Consider the following 21,920-nt stretch of genomic DNA (forward strand, 5'->3'; position numbering starts at 1 on the left):
CATGGTTGGAGGAGAAACTTAGGTGTAAAAGGAGCAAGGAGGAACATCATGTTTGCATTATGTAAGACTGATATGTAATACAGCACAGCTTTAGCAGTATGAAAAGATTGCTAGGAAAGTCTTCAGACTAGGAAGGAAGGAAATGATACAAACTAGATCCAACACACTTTCTATTGTTAAAGATTCCTGAGAAATTCATACATGCACACAAGAAAGACAGAGCTAATTCTGCTTTACACAACTACCTTTTGTCTCCTGAAATTTTTCAAGTAATTTTACATTTAAGCTTTGTACATTTCTCATTTTCAGTGCTAGCTATCTGATGCCATAGACATCTGTAAAGCAAGAAAACCTTTCTACACACTATGGGTAATCTGTCTATTTAGCCAGCTCTTCTGAATTTCGAATCACATATGGTTATGACACGCAACAGAACAGCAATGTCTCAATGAGACCCTCGCTGGCTACCTTTCCACCTGATGCGCAGCTCCCAGCCTCATTAGGGAGTGCCTTCCAAAAGGGGTAGAGCCATGACAGCTTGTATTTAATTCCTTTGATATAGACAGTATGTGGGTAGCACAACAGTCCTTTCTGTGATTTTGAGTACGAGCTCTACTGGACCGTAGCCTCACTCACAGAGGAGAAAAGGGTTCTTGGTAATTCACTTATTCCTGTTGCAGAAACACCACTTCTGACTTGATTTCTCACCCTGCTTGGTGCACAGGCACTGACCATGGCTTCACGATAAGGGAGTAATTGTTGAGAAGTTATAAATAGCTATCAGACAGGGGTCACTAAGTCTATGTTACTCACAGCACATGTGTCAGCCAAAGTTCTTCCATCAGGAAACTGCATTTCCTACGTCTGTCTCACTGTCTCCTCCCTTCCTAGAGTTGTCTGCACAGGGTATTAACTCCTATCTCTCCAAGTTCTTTTCCTCTCCAATTCCTGTCCCCTCTTCTTTCTTCAGTGTGGCAGGGAGAGAGACATACAAGCACTCACTTTAATGATGGCATCATTCACCGGGCTCCTCTCCTGTCCCGACATCATGGTTTGGGAAGTGCATTCTGCAGTAGAATAGGAAGGTGCCTAACCAGTGCTGCTCTTGTGACAGCAATTAGTGTAATTAAGCTTCAGTAAAGAAGCTATAGTCAGGTCATACTAGTCGAGTCAGAGTAGAAAGAAGCGAATAAGGGATGGAAAACCACAACACCGAGTTGCTCAGGACAAACTCCCCAAGTCTGGGGAAGAGGCATACCAGTGACATCAGCGAATCCACTGAGGAAAAGGCAGTGCTGCGCACATGTTGACTAGTCCTTTGTCACAGTCTATGGGCACCTCAGCTGGGAAGCCAAAATCGAGATTAGGTCATTCTTAAGTAACAGAGAAAAGGCTGGAAGGGTAACAATTTCGGTTCCAAAGACACAGCTGAGATTAGAGACAAAATTGGCATTACACAATTGTCTTTCAGAGAGACCCAGAGGCATGTGAAAGGGAGGACAGGGTTCCATTTTCCCTTGGAGTATCTATACTAGCTATTCTCAGAAGTTACTGAGCAGAAGACTCAATTACACAAGTTCCCAATATAGCAAGTTATACAATCACGGGCTATTTTTTTTTTTCCTTACATTTTGACTCACCCACTTGTACACTTCTAATGTTAAAGGTCTTTACTCTGTGGAAACTCTTCCTACCAAAACTTGAACTGACTCAAGGGAACATTTATTTTGGGAGACTGTCCTTTAAAAGAAAACAAATTTTTTTAAAAAAAAAAAAATCTCAAACTCCAAGCACTATTCACGTTTATTCATGTCTTGAGTAAACTGCTTCCTGTGCAGACAGAACAACATAAAAACTAGGCAACACCCAAACACAGGAGCACCGTGTCCCTGTGAAGAGACCTCTGGGCTGGAGTTCAAGAGACTGTGGCGACATTCCTAAATCTACACTGGCCTTTTGACTGCCATTCAATGAGTCAATTCATTGATCCGTGCCTCAGTTTCCCTACTTCGGTAGCAAGCAATGATACAGACATCCTTGGGGGTCTACTCCTGAACACTGCTAAGTATGTGTTAAACGTTGCTTCTAGTGGGCTAGCCTAGTTCAGCCTCAGCATGATCCCTGTTCCTAATGTGTTTACTAGACTTCATTCTTTCTAAACGATCCTGTACTTCAAAGCTTCTTCATAGAAAAAGAGGCAAAAAAAATGTATACTAATAAGTAAACAAACCACAGCTCCATCAGCCAAGAAGAAAAAAAAAAATGCAGACAAAGAGACTTATTTGGCTAGGTGACATCCTGCCCAGGCAAATTCCTAATTGCCCAAGAAGCATCTTGTGAAAGGAGCTGGTTTTGTAGTCCTCAGAGTCAGGGTGTGTTCAATTTGGGGAGCAGGGGAAGATGGAAACTGCACAGAAATTAATTGCTTTAGCTGGGAAGAAGGAAAAAGGCTATGTAAAGATGACCCTAACAAGGTCATGTCAGGAGTCATCCCCCCTTTTTCAACAACGACCTCATGAAGGCTGGGCTGACCCTAGTGTCTGTCTCCCCTGGCACCCCGAGGTGTGTGGTTTCAAATCCTGTCTGCCTCCCAGTCCAGTTCTGAGCAGCAGTGAAAGCCAGAGACAGGGGGGAAGAAGTGGGGGAGGGGGGGGGGGGGAGGGAGGCGACGGCAACGAAAAAACCACCAACCAACCAACCTAAACCCAAATCTCTTTAAAGGAAGTTAAAGGCCAGATGTTCCTTGCTTCCTGTCCGCTGCTGCTACAGTTGCCATAGCCTGTGGTTGTGGTTAGTCTGTCTAGAGTTCCTATGTGAGAGACAGAAACTGTGTTTACTGGAAACTCCCCGCAGCTCTGTGGCTGAGCATCTGCAGCAGTACCTGAGAGCAGACGGCCTTGCAAAAATCAAGGTTTATCTCAAAATGGGAGGCTTTGTTTCTGCTGGGCTCCCTCATGTTGCTGACATTCAGAAAAGGTGTTCCTCCCTCAAAATATAAGATATGTAAGCAGGACATTATTTTTCTTTAAAAAAGTGTACCTTGGCCTAGTTTTAAAAGAAGTATAGCAGAAAATGGTTAATACCTTTCTGCATAAAGAATGTAAAGAACCTTCTGCATCACATCTGAGGCTTCAGTATTGCCGCTCCTTCTGTGATACAGTCATTCTATGCTTTATGCAAGAGCAAAGATTGACTCTGTTATCAAAATTAACCATTTTCAGCAGGAAAATACTGACAGAAACATCTGCTATGATTACAGTTAATTCAATCAACCATTTTCTGCTCATGAAATCATAGAAGCTCTTCCTTGACATCAGTGGGTGTTTTGACTAGAAATGATCTTTTGGATGAAGTCCTTTAAAAGCTACTCTTTAAGTACAGCAAGGAGATGAATCAAATCCAGTCTATTTCCAACAAGTAAAGGGGAAGGAATAAGTGGAGTAGTAGAAAAAATATGCTTTTTAAGCACCATATATTGCTTTTCCTAATCCTACTAAAGAAACATAGGCTAAGTTAAACACACTTTGTTGGTCTAAGTATAGGATCTGCACAACCCTTTTGCTCTGGCCATACAATTTATAAGTCTAAGTCCAGTTTGGACAGGGGAAGATGATCAGCCTATACCAGGTGGCAATATACCTGGTAGAATCAGGATAAAAGATTTCTAAGTGGCAAGCAAAGAGTGAACATTGATCACAGGATTTTTAAAATTACTACATAGACGGCTAAGATTTAAAGAATCTACCTGCATCTTGTGATGGAGAATAAAATCAGAGACAGTCCAGAAAGCTACACTTTTGGTCTGAGAACTCTCTCCAGTTAGCGTAGAGCACAGAGAATATTTATGCGCCAGACTTCCAGGATGCCATGAAATCAAAAAAAGGCAGTACACATCTCTATCTGCATTTGTACCAATTAACAAGCACATTCTTCCTTGACAGTAAGTTACGGAAAACCCTCCCACTCAGTCCAGGAAATGCCAGGAATGGACACCAGTGCTATTTGCTAGTACCCACTGTGGGTGCCAACGCTGTGCAATAGCTGTGGATATTACGTGTCTGGCAGCTCTACCATCTGGCCAGCACCACACTGTTTGCTAGAGAACACTAGCACAGAAAGATGGTAATAGCAAGCCCTACGTTGCTCCCTTTGGCTCTTTACTCTGAGGAACTGGGAGGATTTTAAGACATTATATAACAGAAAGAAAGGCGTCTTTTGGGCTCTGCCTTTGTGGGTGGCCAATGGCTTTCACACACAAGTGGTATTCCCCTCTCCTCCACCAAACAAAATATTTCTGGCAGAAGAGAAACTGAAATCAACCCCCACACCCTGCACAGCAATCTCTTTTCGGTCTTGTGTTACTGTACGCAAGTACTGTCCCTTTTGTGATGCAGGTGAATGAAAGAACTATGTTTCACCAAAAGAAAATACAAGCACACATGCTTTGCTGTAGCACAGAGCAACAGGGAGGTATTTAAATAGTTGGGAAGCTTTCTTTTGGCACAATGTCCTGTGCTAGGGAGCACCCCAGAAACTAGTAAGACTTACAGAGTCAGACATGAAATAGTAGTGTGTGTTTAGTAAACACCATTAAATTGGATCATGTTTCTTCACACCACTTCCCTGTAACTGGCTGCATATGAAACACACAAAAAATAAATACAATTGTCTCTACTACAGAAAAGAAATCGTAAGCAGGCAAAGCACAGAAAGCAAAGCAAACCAGCTGCATGGCGTATTTTGGCCACTACTGAATAGGTGGAGTGTGTAAGATGGGCCAGTATGTATACATGTTGCTAACAACTGCTCACAGGTCTTCTGAGATCAGAGCACAGCAAGTAATCCAGAGCATCTTGGAGAGGCTGGGCAAGTCTGCGGTAAAGTGAAACTAGAAGCAGGACACAAACAATTTGTCTAAAATATTGACAGGGCCCTGATAACCCGTATCAGTTTTTACCCTGCAATGTAGAAAAGTGTGGGGTTTTCTGCTTGAGAAATACAGAGGGCAGCAGTAACAGTCTTAGTGAAAATATGTGCAATGCCTGGGAGTAGAAAGCACTGTAGAATACTATAGCAGCATTTCTCTGTGCAGATTAGGGCCTCAGGGACCTCATGGCCGTTCTTTCCCTTCCTTATGCAGGGCACTCTGTCTTTTATTTAATTGTGGTGTAATCCTGATTAGTTACAGCCCGTTCCTTGCTTCTCCACAAAGCCATGTGGGCAGCACCACTCGCACAAGGCTGTCTGCCTCAGCTCTCTGAAGCAGAGCCAGAGCAGGAGGAATGAACCACGGCACTGTCTGGCCTCCTCTCTGTCAGGAAGCTGCTCTGTTCACAGCACAGAGGCCTTCGAGGTGGCTGCAGGAGGATGTCATCCTCTCCACATGTGGTGGAAGAAGGAGGGGGGCAGAGGAGGAGTGCAGAGCAGGGGACCTGAACAGGGAGGAAAAGTTTAAAGCAGGAAAGAGAGGCAAGGAAGAACAAAACCAACCAAGAGGGCAGAGCAGCAAGAAAAGTGAATCCAGACATTAGTATAAATCACTTCAGAAACACTGAGATCAACCAGTCTGAGGGACTGGATCAGTTCCATCTGTGGTATCGATCCACTGATGTCAGCAGACAGACATACTACGCAGTTGGATTTGACCGCTTGGATGGGGCAAACTTCTTTCCCTTCAGAAATACCTTTCCGTGGTAAAGCACAGACTTTGGCAACCCACTGGCTTGGGACAGCGGGCTCAGGCACTTGTATGCCATTCTGCCTGGCGCACACAGCCAGGCTCATGACTGATGGTCAGTGTCTGCTTCGGTCCAAAGTGTAATTTGCTCATACATCACACCTTATGCCCTCTCTTTCACCCAGGGATAGGTAAGCATAAGAGACTACTGAAGTTAGTGTCATCCACCACACCAATTTCCACTGGTGCTTTAAATCAGACCAGTGGGTAAGAAATAAGTAAGTGTAATAAGTAGCCTCTTCTGCTCTCTCTTTTTCCTAGTGGTCAATAGCCATGCACAGGGAATAGTAACAGAGACCCTGGCTCATGAAAAGTACCTTTTTCCTAGATAAAAAAAAAAAATAAAATGCAAAGGTATTGCTGCTAGTTGCAGTTACATGCAGCACTTGTGGCACTTGAATCAGAGGGGAAAAAAACCCATCCAAACCACAGCTGCTTGTCCGTCTTTTTTCTGGACCCGTATTTTGCTGCAGAGCAACATGTACATGTAAGTGCAGAGACTGCACCACACCTAAAAGGGCAAGGGATCCCTATACCTCCATCCTCCACTCACCTGAATTCAAGCAAGGGAAGCCTTAGAAAGCCTGGTCTAGAAGAACAAATTCATATTTCCTAGAATAATTTGTAGTATAAACCTTGGAGTATCTCCAGCGGAACACTGTCCCAAAAGGGGAGGGGCTAAGAAAAGGGTGGTGGGTGCCTGTTCACTGTGACTTCAGTCAGATGAACTTCTAGAAGAACCCAGAGCTAGATCACTTCCTATACTTGAAACACTTGTGCTCCTCTGACATTTCTAGTGTCACGTCTGCTCTTGAAAGGGTCCCTTCTGCATGAATGTAGAACACCAGCTACTACAGAGCTTCCAAGACAACACATCTCCACTGAGGTTCCTACACATCCAGCTTGCTTCCAACAACCTTGACACATACCTCTTGCTGTGGCCGTACGTTGTACCTTACACCAGTTTGTCTGTGTGACCTTAAGAAAGTGATTTGTCAATTAAACATGACATTGTCAACCTATTAAGTCTACTTAACCAGCATGAACTATTCTGCTTTCAAGTGGTTTTGGCTGCAACTTACAATAATTAGGGGGATTTTCCATGCTTGTCCTCTTTTTAAGCAAAGCTGATTTCTCTGCCTCTGATGCTTAGCTTGGGTGGCATTTGGCCACCAGCTATATGCAGAAATCGTATGTATGTCCAGCAATCTTAACCTGGCAGAAAGGAGCAAGGAACAAAGGTAGGGGTTTGAACTCTGCTGATTCTCCCCATCATTCAGCTCACTTCCCTGGGTATTTATGCATATCAACAAGGAGCCAGTTGCACTTCTGTAAACACCATGAAGAAACCGACAGCTTTATACCAGTGTGAATGACAGCAGTATTGCATTCAAAATCTCTCTAGATAGTGCCTTGGGTCATGGTCCTCTAACACGTTTAATCATGTATCCTTATGGTCACAAGCAAAGGAGACAAATTCTTTGGGGTCTGTGTCTTTTGCAAACTTCCTATTCCGGCTGACTTGGGAACTGACTTGTCTCACACATACTAAACTGGCTGTACAGGGGGAAAAATTCACCACAGACATTTACTCTGGCAGTGGCAAATAAATCCTGGCCAGTTCCATGCCACAGGGAAGCAAAGGGTAATCCAAGGAAACACTGGATGCAAGTAGTAGCATTGCTTTTCACCGCCATCTGCCTGGGGCAGAGTTGACACCCTAACGTTCAGGACATGTGCAGACTAAAATGTTTTGCCTGGCCCAAAAATCATCTAAGGCACTAAGGCAAAAGCTCAGTCAATGCACAGGCCTCCTCACCTTTCATATCCTTTGTATCCAGGACTGAAATGGGCATCTCTGAACCACATGTGTTTAGGTAGAGATTGATATGTTCCAGTTTGGCCCTGAGTTTACTGATAATGAGAAATAGCTGTCATTACAATCAGCCCTTACCATGATCAATCAAGTCCTCCCTACCCCTGCCTGGATGCGCACTTTGTGAATAACACGCCCACTACAAGTAAAAGCTTGGTGCTAGCCTTGGCAGAATAGAAACAAGCACTCGAAAGGTTCAGATAACAAATGGTGCAAATCCCAGCCTGGGCTGGATAAGACTGAGCTGAGCCAAATGTTTTCATCTCAGATCAGACTTTCTTTCCATGAGCAGCCTGTTTCCACTTACAGCAAGACAGGGACGATGCACAGTTTCCCCCTCTGAAGGGCAGGAAGGCGCAAAGCTAATTTGTATTTTCTTCCTGCTCCAGGATTCATAAAGAAAGCCACAATGAGTCAGACCATTTTTCTAGCAAGTATTTTTCTTTGACAGTGGTTTGTAACGTGTTTAAGGGAATAATACATGGTAGACTACAAGCAGGCTGTGGTCCTTCTTTTGATTTACTCCCTTATTCCCATCAATAGATGGGTTAAGATACTGCCAGGTTTCAGGCTTGTGACAGAGTACCTACCACGTTTTCACTGTTCTGATCCTTCACTAACATTTGCTTGCAAGGCCTAGCATGGCAGATGGAAGAAAGGGAGTCACATTTCTATGGATTTCTTTTCCAGCTTTACCACTGGCTCACTGTGGGACATTTTGTGTCTCAGTTTTCCTAGCTATATAAATTTAGGAGCTGGTAATTCTTTCTCTGCCCTTTATTAAGCGTAAGAGATCTTTGGATGGAAGGCATGATATATATGAAGGATCAGGAACATGCATTCCTAGCTTGGGCTTCAGTGATGCTGAGCAACTAGAAGTCCCTGTAGCTTCATGGGATGCAACACACTCAGCACCTTTGAATAAAATCAAATCAGTAGTGTGTGACATCACTGACTGCATCTGACAGGAGACAGGGACCCAGAAGACTTAACAGCCAAATGATGTGTGGTGCAACTTAGCCTAAAAGTCAAATTGATTCTCCATCTGTAATAAGCAGCAAGCAAGCAATTCCTTGTATTTACAGAGACCAGGCACGTACTACAGGTAGGTGTATCTGCACTAGCACAGGAACTAACTGAAGCCTGATTTCTTATGTACGTGTATCTTGTGATTGGATTCTCTCACGCCTAATAAGGTGTAGCTCTTCCTATGTTGGAGGTAAAATCTGCATCCTTGGGAACTGAAGTCAAAGGCAACATTTCCCAGTAAAGACTATCACAAAGAGGATCTTTGCCCTTGACCAGGTGCCATTTCAACGACACTTGCAGGAACTTAGGAACCTCTTCCTCTCCATTAGACTCATTTGCAATGGACCAATAATCGTTCGTGCAGCCAGCCAGCCAAAGGGCCTAAATCCAGGCTAAAACAAATGAAGTGGTAAAAGCTACAAAAATTACCCTTTCTGTAACCAACATAATTCATGACTGCACTTCTGGATCAAACATGATCTTTTGAGGGACACCCACATTTCATATCTGATGCTGTCAGCTTTTCATTCATAACCATGACTTGTGTTTTGCACCTGCACCTCTCTCTGGAACCAGTGCCATACCTCAGCATCGAAGCTTTAATCACAAATGAACTTCCTGGTCCATGCCTCAGGCTTTCTGTTCTTTTCTGCCACAGCTCATTATTTGTCTTATGCAGAACTGTGGGCGGCAGCTGACAGAACAGCCCAAAAGCATTCCACGGACAGGAAGTTGCACTGCAATTGCATTTACTCTGCTAGGATTCTTCTCCTCTGTGTTTTGCAGAACCGTGAAGAAGCTGGGAATTATTAGTGTTGTGAAGCTCTGTGAATTGAGGGGAAGGGTAGAGAAGGTTCCTATCAAAAGTCTTCAAAATCTTTCAGTATGTGGTTTGGATTATGACCCAAAGGCTTCTAAAGCCCATGCAAAACCACTCACAGTTCTTCCAGTTTTCTTTGGATTTAACTTCAGGTGAGCTGAAAAAGATTGTGCAGGTGCTATTTCCAAAGCCAGGGGAAACAATTCAATACTGCCTTTCACTGAATGGCTCTACCAGAACCGGTGCTAAATGCAAAACTACCTGTCAGTATTTAGTGCTGCTGCACAGGCCTAACAAGCAGAAAATAAAAGGCAGTATAAGGAAAGCAGTGTGAAACGTGAATGTGACAGAGGGCTGTCGTGGTGCTCTGATGCAGATCTTAAGTTCTCTCTCTCTCTGTGAGCAGCAGTTACAAGCCTTTTCCAACAAAAAAAGAAACAGACATGTAGTTCAAAGAATAGGTCTTCCCAGGACCGACTGGGAGTGGGAAAACATAAAGAAGATGGGAGGATGTTATTTCTGTAATCACAACTTGCAAAGCCACCAGACTGAGTGACAGGAAGAACCACAGTCAGTTTAAAAGGGCAGGGGAAGAGGCAAGAACAGAATCAACCTGAGCAGGTTAAAGCACCAAGAAGGGAAGTCAGCCCAGGTCAGGGTGGAACTGAAACACTGTGTGTGTGCCTGGACAATCTTTTAGCTTCCCCACACTTCAGTTTCCCCAGCTGTGAAACAGAGATGACAGCCCTTCCCTCCTACACAGCAGCATTGTGAGGCTGAGCTCATTTATGTTTGCCAAGCTGCTTAGAAATCCTCCAACGGAAGTTGCTGCACAGCATGAGCACAAAGTTGTTTTTTGGGTTGTGGGGGTTTTTATTTGGAAACAGTAAAGAGATGAGCAATTGAAAGAGTAACCAATGCAGGTCACTGCCTCTTTAGAAATGCCTGGTGAAATCCTAGCCAGCAAGGGAAAAGGGTTTGCAAGGGAGATGAGAAGAATGCTGACGACAAGTCCAGTAAGAGAGTTCTGGCACAAGGAGGATGAAAGCATCCATCCTCTCTCACACTTGCTTGGTGAGCAGAGGGAAAAAAAGAAAGAAAAAAGGAAAAGAGAGAAGAAAAAAAGAAGGGGGGGGGGGGAGGGAGGGGGAGAGAAAGAGAAAGAAAGAGGGAGGGAACAGCAATCAAACGTGGTTGGAATAAGTCTGCACACTGCAGCCTGTCCAACAACAGCCCTGGCGGATCATAAAACAGCCTCTCACATCCATGTGGTTTTTGCTGCTAGGAGACAAGGTACAAAACACACAACCTCATGCCGGGCTCTATAAAACCTTATATTCCCCCTCAGGCTTGGAGTTCATCCGAAGAATTTGCATCACCAAATTAGAACCAAGCCAAGTTTTAAACCAAAAAAAAAAGTAAAATAGAAAAAATGAGAAGCCCCTTTCCCTTACTTGTCCCCTTTTTGTGATTTTAGTTACCATAAAATTTGAAAAGTAGCTTCCTGACCTCTTCCCAGGACAGTCTCCACGCAGAAGCTTTGCCGACAGGTCTCAGATACGAAGCACAGCTGAAGGCTGAAGTCACCCCCTTTCAGTGGTGCCCAGAGGCAGGTGTACCCCGTTCCCCTGCCTCCACGGAGACCTCAGCTGCTGTTGGCATTTGCAGGATGGTTTTCCTGCACAGAGAATGAGGAGCCAGTCTCTGCTGTTGCAGATAGTGTAACGCTTTTTCTCTTTTCTTTTCTTTCTTTTTATATCTTTATATTATTTTTCAGTTGTAAGTCAGGTTGAAGCATGCTGCGGCTCAGGTGCTTAGGCTAGTGTTGTCTCTCCTGCAACGAAGACCCTCACAACTTACACGAGCAAATTTACTACAATGAATGTCCTTCATGTGTGTATGCACAATCCCTGATACTCCAAATTTACAATGCAGCTTTATCTACACACCTTCCTGCTAACCCTGTCCAGGGCCTCCCATGACTGCAGGCCATCACGCATATGAGATACGGCAATTCTGTATTTCTGTATTCCGAGAAACTGCCTGAGAAAACTGAGGCTCGGTGAGCGCAGGCTGCTGCGGGTTGTGGTTGCCCTCTGCTCCCTCATGCCACCCCGAGGGCGGACCAGCCCCGCCACCCCCGGCAGGGAGGCCATGGGCAGCTGTGCCAAGCAGTGGCCTGTCAGCTGCCAAGCGCAGGAGCTGGAGAGCGCTGGGGAGGCGGCCGGTGGGTGCCCGGGCCGGCACCCAGGCGCTGCCACCAGCAGAGAGCAGGTCCAGTCCCGCCTGCCTGCACGGAACTGTGGGCCACGGGGCTCTGCTGCCACCCGGGCCTGCCAGGCCGCGTTACCGTTCCTCTGAGAGGGGGCCGGTTGGAAGCTGCGCCGGCAGTTATTTAGCCTCATGGCTAAAAGCACTTTATTTCCACTCTTATTTCTCCCTTGCTGCGGAAAGGGAGGGGAGTGTGGGGATACGCTCCCCGCACCCTGGCTGGCTTGCGGCAGGCCAGGCCCCGGCTCTCCTCAGCCCTCAGCGGCAAGGGCAGGCCGTGGTGGGAGAGGCTGCTGCCCCACTGGGCCGCTCACGGGGCAGGGGGTGGCACTGTCCTTCCCAGAGGCAGGCAGCAGGGAGCAGAGCCTGCTGAGCAGGCCCTGAGGGTGGGATGGAGCTGCTGGCCTGCTCAGCTCCTGGAGAAGGTGGGGAGGCGAGTGCCTGCAGGACTGCTCAGGGACTGCTTCAGCACAGCCTCGCGCAGCTTTCCCCCGCGCCAGGTGCCGGGATCCGGCCCGGCCGACACAATCTAAAGAAGCAACACTAACAACCCTTGGCAGCATCCTGCTGACATGGCCAGAGCTGCGGCGTGACAGCTAGTGTCCGTCCAAGCTGTGGAGAGCGTGCTGTCTGGGAGAGGAAGCGCAGCGGTGCAATCCTGGGCACAGGCCCTGTGGCCCATCCGCGGGGTGGCACAACAAGGTGCTGATGTGACAGCTTCTGTGCTGGTGGGACCAAGTAAATGGAATGCTGTTACAGCTGGACTCCAACAAGGCCTAGTGGCAGCACGGCGAGGCCTGTATAATACCAACTTAACGTGTTGAAATCTCACAGCAGGGACAGGCCAGCTATTGCTTGCTCTGTGGGGCCTAGAATGGCACATCACGGCTGTGTAGCTAGAGGCAGACTTGCGGTGGATGTCACAAGGATGAACAAAGTATCAGATCCTTTCTCAGAACTTGCCAGGCCAGTGTGAAGAATAGAGCCTGAGGCCTTTCCTTGGCTTGCTTCCCCCTGCCTACCCAGACTTTATTGCTTTGGCTAGGATTTCAGCAGAGGGGCTCTGAGTAGGGGACATGCTGTAACTGGGTTCAGATTGTATTTTGATTACAGAGACTGTGAGCAGCATTCATTCCTAGTGGGTGTATCATGGCCGTGGCTTCCGGAGAAAGCAGCCAGTAGAACAGCAACAGATCCCTGACAGGGAGGGCCATATCCGCTACAGCCTGTACAGTTGAGAGGATGCAGCTGTATCCTCTCTACCAGGTTTGCACTTGCATTTTCCTTCATCAGAACTCAAGCAAGTGCTGCACCTCATCTCCTTGCAGCCCCAACAATAACAGACCTCCCAAGTGTGCCTGCCCTGCACAAAGTGCTCAGGTGGTGGGCAAAAGGGAATTAAACATGTCCACCCTCATATAGTCAGTCACTATATCTGCCAAAAGCCTTGGGCTGTCTGCAAGAGGAGGCAGCTGGTTTAGGAGAGGAGTTACTATAACCTGGCCTCTGCAACTAGAGTCCACCCTCACAGTCTTTCAACACCCACAGAGACACTAGCAAGGCCCTAGCCTAGAGGTGTTGATGTCAAGGAGACCTGATGGACACTGTGTCACTGTGCCAAGTGAGAGGAAAAAGTTAACTCAGGGACAGAGAGCAGAAAGAAAACAAGGACCCTGAGGATCACATACCCAGAGGATGAGAGGGGAAAGAGGTCAGTTCCTGACAAGCAGCTCAAAACAAGCCCATTGTTCTGAGTGAGACTTTGTCCTCCCTCTTTCACCAGGTGTTACCTGGAAAATCCATCTGCCCACTTCCCCTCCCTTTGCCATTCCTCTGCCCTGGCTGCTAGCAAAACGGGGAAATTTGTGAGACAACTGTAATGGCACCAGCTTCCTGGCCAGTCTCACCTCACCTTCCTAGAGGAAAATCAGCAGCTCTGATGCGTAGAGGAAGAAGCATACCCTGGACTGAACTGGAGAACTCTGTGGGAGAACTGTGTACCAGGCAGCCCTGAGACAGACTCTCTTTTTGGCAGAAGCACCACACCCCATGGGAAGACACTTACATTTCATTACTTCTGTGTTTTTTCCTGGCCTATATATATCTCCTCTGTGGGTTCACCAGCCAGGCATTGCCCTGTAGTAACACATACCAGGTTTAGAAACCATTCCAGCCCATAGAAATACTGCTGTCTTTCTGGCCTCCATACTTTTTCCACTGACTGCTGTCACCTTCTGGAAAGGCTAAAAGGGACAGACAATCTCCTAGAAAAAAAGAAAAAAAACACACCCAGGCCTTCCAGGCCTTTCTCTGTATGTGAGAAAAGAAGCCCAAATCTTTTCCCTGCCCCAACTCCAGCAGCTCCAGTGAAAAAAGACCCTTCTGGGTCTTCTCACGTATACTCCAGGGCTTATCCATAAGACATTTCAGTTCAGAACAAAGCTTTAGTCCTGGATTTTGCATCCTAATAAGGACCATAGCCTAGCAAAATGATGCTAAAACACCATTCTCTGTCATGTCCATCGCTGGCCTTGCATCACAGCACCACTTCCCTGAGTGGTGCCAGAGCAGGCTCCATGGGTACACATGGAGTATATAAGCCTTTTGCATAGAATGGTTATTTTAAAAATTCCTTGAGATCACAGTGCCAAAGAAAGGACCCTGGAGAGGCCAGTGGTGCATATAAAATGAAAATATTATACTCCCGAAAATGCTGTCATGGGGAAGCAACACAGAGGAGAAGGGAACTTCTTGTCATGGTTGATTTATGGTTGCTTTGGCTCACAGCCAGCTTGGCAAAGCCCAAGCCTTTGGAGAACCTATGGAAATTAAATGCTAAGGACGTCGTACATCCTCTCAAAGAGTCAGCTAAAAACAAAGTGCAGGTTTTATAAACATGGTGTGCGTACACTATTAAAAGACACTCTTTCTGCTGGTTTTGGTGTTGTGTCTAATACTGCTGGCCAGAAAGGCTGGTTGGGAGCAGGAATTTGGGGATTTCTTAAAAGCAACAGTACTGGAAAAAAGTTGAAATGTTGACATCTCCTACAAAATGAGAGTTCTGAATTTTTTTTGGTCAGGAACCATCAAACTGTATAATTTTGCTTCTTTTGAAATAATATCTATGTTCAATACAAGTGTGTGAGCATGATTCTTCCAATATTTAAAAGGGAACATGAAAATTTTAACCTTTTTTTGCTCTGTAGTACATAACTGCCCCTTTAATTGTCAAGAGAAAAGAAATCCACCAAAAGCTTTTAAAGTTGTGTGATCTTCTTTCTTTTTTTCCTGCAATAATCTCCCTTCAGGGACACTAGCTTTGTACTGGTGATAACAATGGACAAAGTTAACTCAAGTGTTTTTTACCGAGGTCACCTAGTGAGTGTTTAAATTGGAGCAGGTGCTAAAACCCAGCCTTGGCATGTTCCTGAGCTGAGACCAAAGGCAGGCAAACATGGAGATCACTGAATCCAGCTTTGCACTGACATCAATAGGTTTTAGCATAGTCCCATTCCTAATTACAAATACAATTGTCATTAAAATTGTAAGGCAAGTCCTTGCTTTTCTGATATCTAGGCGCTGTTGTATGCCATTCATCCCTTGTCGATGTGAGTGCACTGGTCCTTAGCTGTAGCCTTACTCATCTGGTTTTTATAAGGTACAGCTACTGTTTCAGATTGGAAGAGAATGTATTCTGTGCACAAGTATCTTGTCTGCTTCAGGGCATGGCAGTTTCCAAGTGGATGCCACTCTGGCTCCTAGCCCCAACTTCCAGAGTCAAGCAATAAATTCCATTCCTTCTACACAGTTTTGCAAAGGCCATATGAGTCATCACTGGGTGTAAGGACAATGATAAATGTCCCTTTAAAATGGTTTCTGCTCAACTATTTGTTCTTTAAAAGGCCTTTTGGGAAGATCTAATCAGGTCCCTGGAAAGAAGTGCTGCCTGTGGCCCTGACAGGCTGTATAATGCTTTCTGCTGTGAAAATCTGAAAAGACCCTTCTCCAGGTAGTTAGGTAGTTAAAGATATTGTCCTGCTCCCCAGAGATATATAGCTTGGTTACATATATATATCACCATCTAGCTTGGTTATAGCTTGGCTGTGATGGTAACTGCATGGATCCAATTGGCTATCTCGCTGCTTCTGCCCTAGTCAAGACTTGGGTGCAGACACCAAGATAATTCTCAGGGGACGTAGCCGTTGCCATCTCAAAAAGGTTTGTTCTTTCAAGTAGCGCTGAAGATTTCCATGAAACTTTTGGGTAGCAGGAGGTGCTACTGACAGGCAGGAAGAGACTTCTTTGTATTAGAACAGAAAATTCAGAGGCTTCGGGGTTGCAAGAAAGCAATTATTCTCAATGTGTATATAATACCTACTTGACTGGTGCACTCATCTGGAAGATGAGGGATTATTTTAAACACCTATGGCTCATAGGTTTGTTGACAATGATGAGGAAGGCATAGAACTATTAAGAGTTCACAGCTAACCATACTTTTTAAGGGCAACTTAATTTTCCTTCTCTTCCATCTATACCCCCTTCACAAGAAGTAAAGGTAATTGCTTAGTGCACAGAGCCTGCACAGGGACGTGCCGCAAACGGTACTGAAACATGAAAAATAAACATGCAACTTCAGCTGCATTTTTCATTCCCACACTCCTACAAACAGAAGCAAAGTTCTCTCATCTGGGCAGGTGGAAAGGGAGGAAGTACTGTGTGCCTCTCATACTGCAGCCTCAGGATCCTGGCAGCAAATTACATGCAGCTGAGCCAGTAGGTATCTATTGCAGCTGCTGTTAAGGAGACCCTCCTGATGCTTAAGCAGTGTCCAGGACTGTAGGTAAGCAGGTGGGCAGAATCCTTTCAGCTCTATAAGTGTGGTTCTGAGTGACATTAGAGCTGATATCTTCTTGAGGAACCTTGAGTGGTCAGTAAGCTATGTATACAATTTCTAGAAAGTAGAGCCAAATAAAAAGATTCTGAGGACCTTAAATGAAGCGTCTTAAATACCACTTCTCACCCATTGCCTCATGCGTAATTCTCCCATTTGAAACAAAAACCATAAATGAGCTCTATTGCCAAGCAGCTAGAGAATATAATTGGTTTAATGTTGAACAACTGAGAACGAACACATACCTGTGTTTGTAAAAGATACAAACTTCATATAAACTTTAACAAACAAATCGCCAAACTAAATCTTCGGAGTCTGTGGTAGAAAGGTGACCAAAGTTATACAAACTTTGGTTCCTTGCCAGGAATCTGGGTTTGCTGTATGAAACTTAACGTATCGCACCTTGACTCCCCTGTAATCAGGACAGTTTCTTTTTCCTTGCTCTTTTTAAGTACTGTCGTTCTTTAACCTGCAGGCAGCACTTCAGTGGGAGCTGTTACTGTAGGCAACTGTTGTGGGATATTTATGTAGCACGTTCTATGGGCTTAGCCCTTGTCAGTTCTGCATCTTTGTTCCAGGCAACCCCCTTTTGACTGTTAGCACTAAGCTCTTACATTAGATGTCCTGAAAACACAGGGTTTTTTTAGGAAGCTGGCTGTGATCCATTCCTAGCAGTGCAGGAGTCGTACCAAAGCTCTGCCTGATCCCACTGGGAGACATTTACCAAGGTGTCTTAGCAGGCTCACAAGAAGTGGGGCACATGGGGACAGCTCCAAATATTTTTCTTTCCCTAAGCACAGAAAACATACAATTAAGAGAAAAAAATGCCAGAATTTATTTGTGCAACAAGATACTGACAACGCTGTCAGATGGCAGCAAGTACAGTACAGGCTATCAAGCTATTCCGCCAGTGTATCTCCATTTTCCAAGTCCTCTCCTTTCACTCCATTTTTCCTTGCTTATGGATTTTGGCAAGAAAAAAGGTAGGTCAAGCATCTAGAATTCAGCCAGGAATGTGCACCCCCCCATCCATCTGTGACAGCTATGCGTGGCCTAGGACACCTGCATAGGCAGGTATCCTAGAAGCATGCGAAAGCATGTTATTAACAGCTGCAGCAGTGTTGCAGGAATCAGTGATCTGTTTTCTTCACCCTGCGGTGCACTTTGGCACCAGCTCCGCCATTAGGAAAAGATCAGCACATGCTTTAAGTGAGTATAAATGCTTCATTAAATAGCATCAGAAAAGGGAATTTATCAAGACAAGTTTTGATGTTAGAGGGATCATGTCTGCAAAGGGACAACAGTCCAGGGATCCTACTCGCCTCTCCACCACAGACTCTGAAGGTTTAGTTTGGCAATTTAATTTGTTCTCTTCCACAGTTTCCCTGCTCCATAAGAGACAGATCTTAGTAACAACCTTGTCAGACTGGACAGTAAAAATGGAGAACAGTTCTTTACTGACTGCAACTTCCCTTGAAAATCCCCATTGAAAGAAACTGCTGGCAATTAATACTGCTCAGTGGGATGAATAAAGGGAGCAAGGTGTGAGCCAGGTGCATGAGAAAGGCTGACAAAAAGGGAGAAACGCAGTACTTCCCTTGGAAATCTGAGTTACATATCCACATTTTATAAAGGCTGTTGGTTCCTACAATTCATAAATGTGGGTCTTAGCACACCTTTCTCTATTGCATGTCCCCAGCACTTGTGGGTGGTAGGTTCTAGAGAGTGCTGCACAGCTGCAACAAAGAACAGAAGCTGCAAGAAACTTCCCCTTCCTGCAGAAAAAAAAACAGCTGAAGACCTATACAGCAAAAGCCATGGGAGGCATAAAAAACATTTTCAGTGCTCCTCTGTGAAGCCTAGGAGATGTGCTATATAATTGTGAGCTCCATCCCCTGGTTCCTTGCCTAGGAACTATTTTTATTTCTGAGGCACCAAGCATCCCCTGGCATGGCCCCAGCCACCTCCAATCCCCTCCAAGATATGGCCAAAGGAGGCGAGAACTGTGCTGTGCCTGCCTTCACACGGCCAGCCACTCCTGCAAGCTAGTTTGAAAAGAGAAGGAAGGGGAAAAAAACCCACAAAAACCAACAAACCCGAAGCCCCAAGACTATTTTTATTTATGATCATGTCCATGGGCCACTCTTTGTCTAGACAGCTGGTATTAGTATCTGAAGCTGTCCTGGAATCTGAAATACCATCTATTTACAGGGGAAATAAAAGCCTGGATTAAACACTTCATAAAAATAATCTGGGAACTGACATGGGGCCCAAGGAGACCAAAGGTAATGAGATCTAGAGCAGGCATCTTTGTTTGTCTTGGCTGTAGAGATGTTTTCTCAGAAAACAAAACACAACTACTTCCCCCTCCCATCCACTCCCCCAAAACAATTTGGCTTAAGGAGAGTGTTTCCTTTTGCTTCCTCTCCTCCCACCTTTGTTTGACTGCTTTAAACACACCCCCATCCACCCCTCAACAAAGAAAGTTTCCAAACGCACTGGTCACCTGATTGAAAAGCAGGACTGGAGAGGAGCAGCTCTTACCCTTCCAAGAAAATCCTTGGAACTGGGAGCTGCTATATTTTCATGCAGAGAGACTCTGAATGTCACAGATGCAGCAAAATATCGTGTTGACACTGATATCTGGCAATCTTTTTGTTTCTGCCTGCAGCAAAAAATAAAAGCAGGGAGGTCAACAGCAGGAGCCCTCAGTTTGCCCTTCTGCTGCCGCAGTGGCTCTGCCAGGCAGTGATCAGTGCCTACTGCACTTGGAATGGCTATATGTGGCCGAGCACCTGTTTGGCCTTCATAGTACGCTCATTTTTTACTGCTAGTTGACAGACTTTCGGAGGTTTCCAGACACGGCGGTAAGCAGTAAAAGAGCAAAACAAACTTCTGGGCTCCCATCTGCTCCCTTCCCTTGAATAAGCAGTGCACCATCACCCAGGGCAGCGTATAAAAAGAATTTGATGGAGTCACCCTATAATTTTACACAGCAGCTGCCAAACTTCAAAGACAAGCTACACTAAGGTATAAGACCTTCCCCTTTTAGAAGGAGCCAGTGGCTCCTTGTTGAAGCAGAAAGATCACATTAAGCAAAGCATCAGACCTAAAGCATAACCACTTGGCTAGTGAAGTGCTACAGTGCTCAAACCACACAGGGACAGTTCAATCAATAAGACAGCAGCTGCAGGAGAGCACAGCAGTATCAGGCTGGCCATGGGCTGCATGCAGCATCAGCAGGGACAAGAGTCAGGTAAAGGGTGATGAGCAGAAGTTCTAAGCAGTTTGAAAGTATTTTGACTCGGAAGTCTACAAGGGGAGAAGCACCTCTGAGTTCTGTGATCCTCAAATTAAGAGGGCCAAGCCCTTCTATTTTACTTTGCTAGTGTCTAATATGGGCTTTTCTCATGTAGCCGTTCTGGCAGCTCCCAAACATGAATGCAGAGTATAGGCCGTATTTAATGAAACTACCAACTACAGTTGGTAGTCTCATTTTAACATACAATCCAAGGAAATCTGCCATTTTTATCCAATGTGGGCAGTGAGGAGGGAAACAAAAGGTCAATGCTGGATTAGGACCAGGGTTTAACAAGACACAGCAAAAATGTCACTTTAATCAGGTGCTGGGTTCTTGAAAAATCAGCCTTTGCAGCTATATGGGACAGCCTGGAAAGAAAGATGCATGTTAGTGCACATGCATATTTGCCAGCCATGATACAGAGTTCACAAAGCCTTGTGCAAGTTGCCTCTGTTGCTTGTGTTCTAAAATTCAGCTATTGAACATGGTAGGTGAAACTATTCCCCGTTTGCTTTGTTTAGAGGCAGATACTGTCTTTCGTAGTGCAAAGAATTAGCACAAAAGACTGTATATTACAAAATAACGATCCGCTCCTTTTCTTGTTGCATACTCTCTGCAATCTTTGAAGCATCTGCCACATTATCAAGAGGGCACCTTCTGTATAGAATAGCTGAGTTCTGGCTACTGTTACTGGACCATGGTCCTGACCCAAGATGGCCAAACTTGTCATAGCATGGAGACACTGCTAACGAGATCAGAGTCCGAAAAGACAAATTCCAAAGCACAAAGAGAAAAGGATGTTTTCTTTTCCGCTGGACAAAACACAACTTTTCTGGCAGGCACAAGTAGGACAGTCTGTCCACTTTGGCAATACCCTGCATGCCTGGATGTACACAAGTGTGTTTTCACATGCAACCCAGCCTGATTACACAATCTCCCTCCAAAAGAATTTGGCAAGAAAGGTATCCGAGAAACTTTAGAAACCAAGAGCAGTCTGCAGCATGCTGCTTCTCTCACACTATTTCTAGCACCATTTGGAGCAGCTGACCACAGGGAAAACAACTAAAGAAAATCACCTTAAGCATTGATCAGATACCCACACTGCCATTTCAGACATGCTGCAAGGTTGCGGGTTCAGCCTCTGTTGCCAGGTTGTACCTACCAACCTTTATCAAACAGCTCGGTCCATGATCACAACGCTAAACCAGCCCCCAGGCTAAATCTTTTCCTCCTCTTTGTTTTCCTAAGAATTAGTCTGAACCTTTGCCAAATGCTTCTGGTAAGGTGTCAAAGGCTTTTCCTGACCAACAATCTTTTTGCACCTTGGCTTCTTCCAAAGTTGGATCTGCTCTTTCAGTGTTCATCCCTTCCTGAAAACACTGTTTAACACCCATTGGCGGAGACAGTATTTAATGTTGGTGCTCAATCCTCCTAGACTCCAAGATAAACTTTCTGGGAAATGCATCATAGCTAGTTTTGGGATTCTCATGCTTGCTTAGGTTGCAGGTATGCTCCTTGTAGGACCATAGTATTATTTTATTTGTATTTTTTGTTTGTAGAAAAACATGTGTCTTGTGCTTACTGAAATATTCTTGAGATTAGTGCTGGTGCCAAGCAACCTTAAAGAGGAAAATGAGTTTATTCCAGTAAAGGTCACGGTTAGCCTTGGTTATGAAGTTAGAAACATAGTTAGTACACACAAACATAAACACAAGAAAATGCAGACCTAAAGCATGTATGGCACAAGTCTCTAAGTGTTAAGCATCTTCCAAGGCATCGCTTGCCTGTGGATCTGCAAGCCCACCTCAAGAGTGTCCGAACTCCAGGACACAGCTTCTTAGAGTGGTTCCTGTCCAGAAAAGTCCGCCATCCTTTTATACTCCAGGTTTATTTGCATTTTTCAGACTATTTTTTAAATGCAAGTAAAAATGTCAGATGGGATATGAAGAATCACCTTCTTTCTTTTCTAATAATGACAAACTTCTTGCACAGCAC

The sequence above is a fragment of the Falco rusticolus genome, chromosome 3, assembly GCF_015220075.1.
Source record: "Falco rusticolus isolate bFalRus1 chromosome 3, bFalRus1.pri, whole genome shotgun sequence".
NCBI lineage: Eukaryota > Metazoa > Chordata > Aves > Falconiformes > Falconidae > Falco > Falco rusticolus.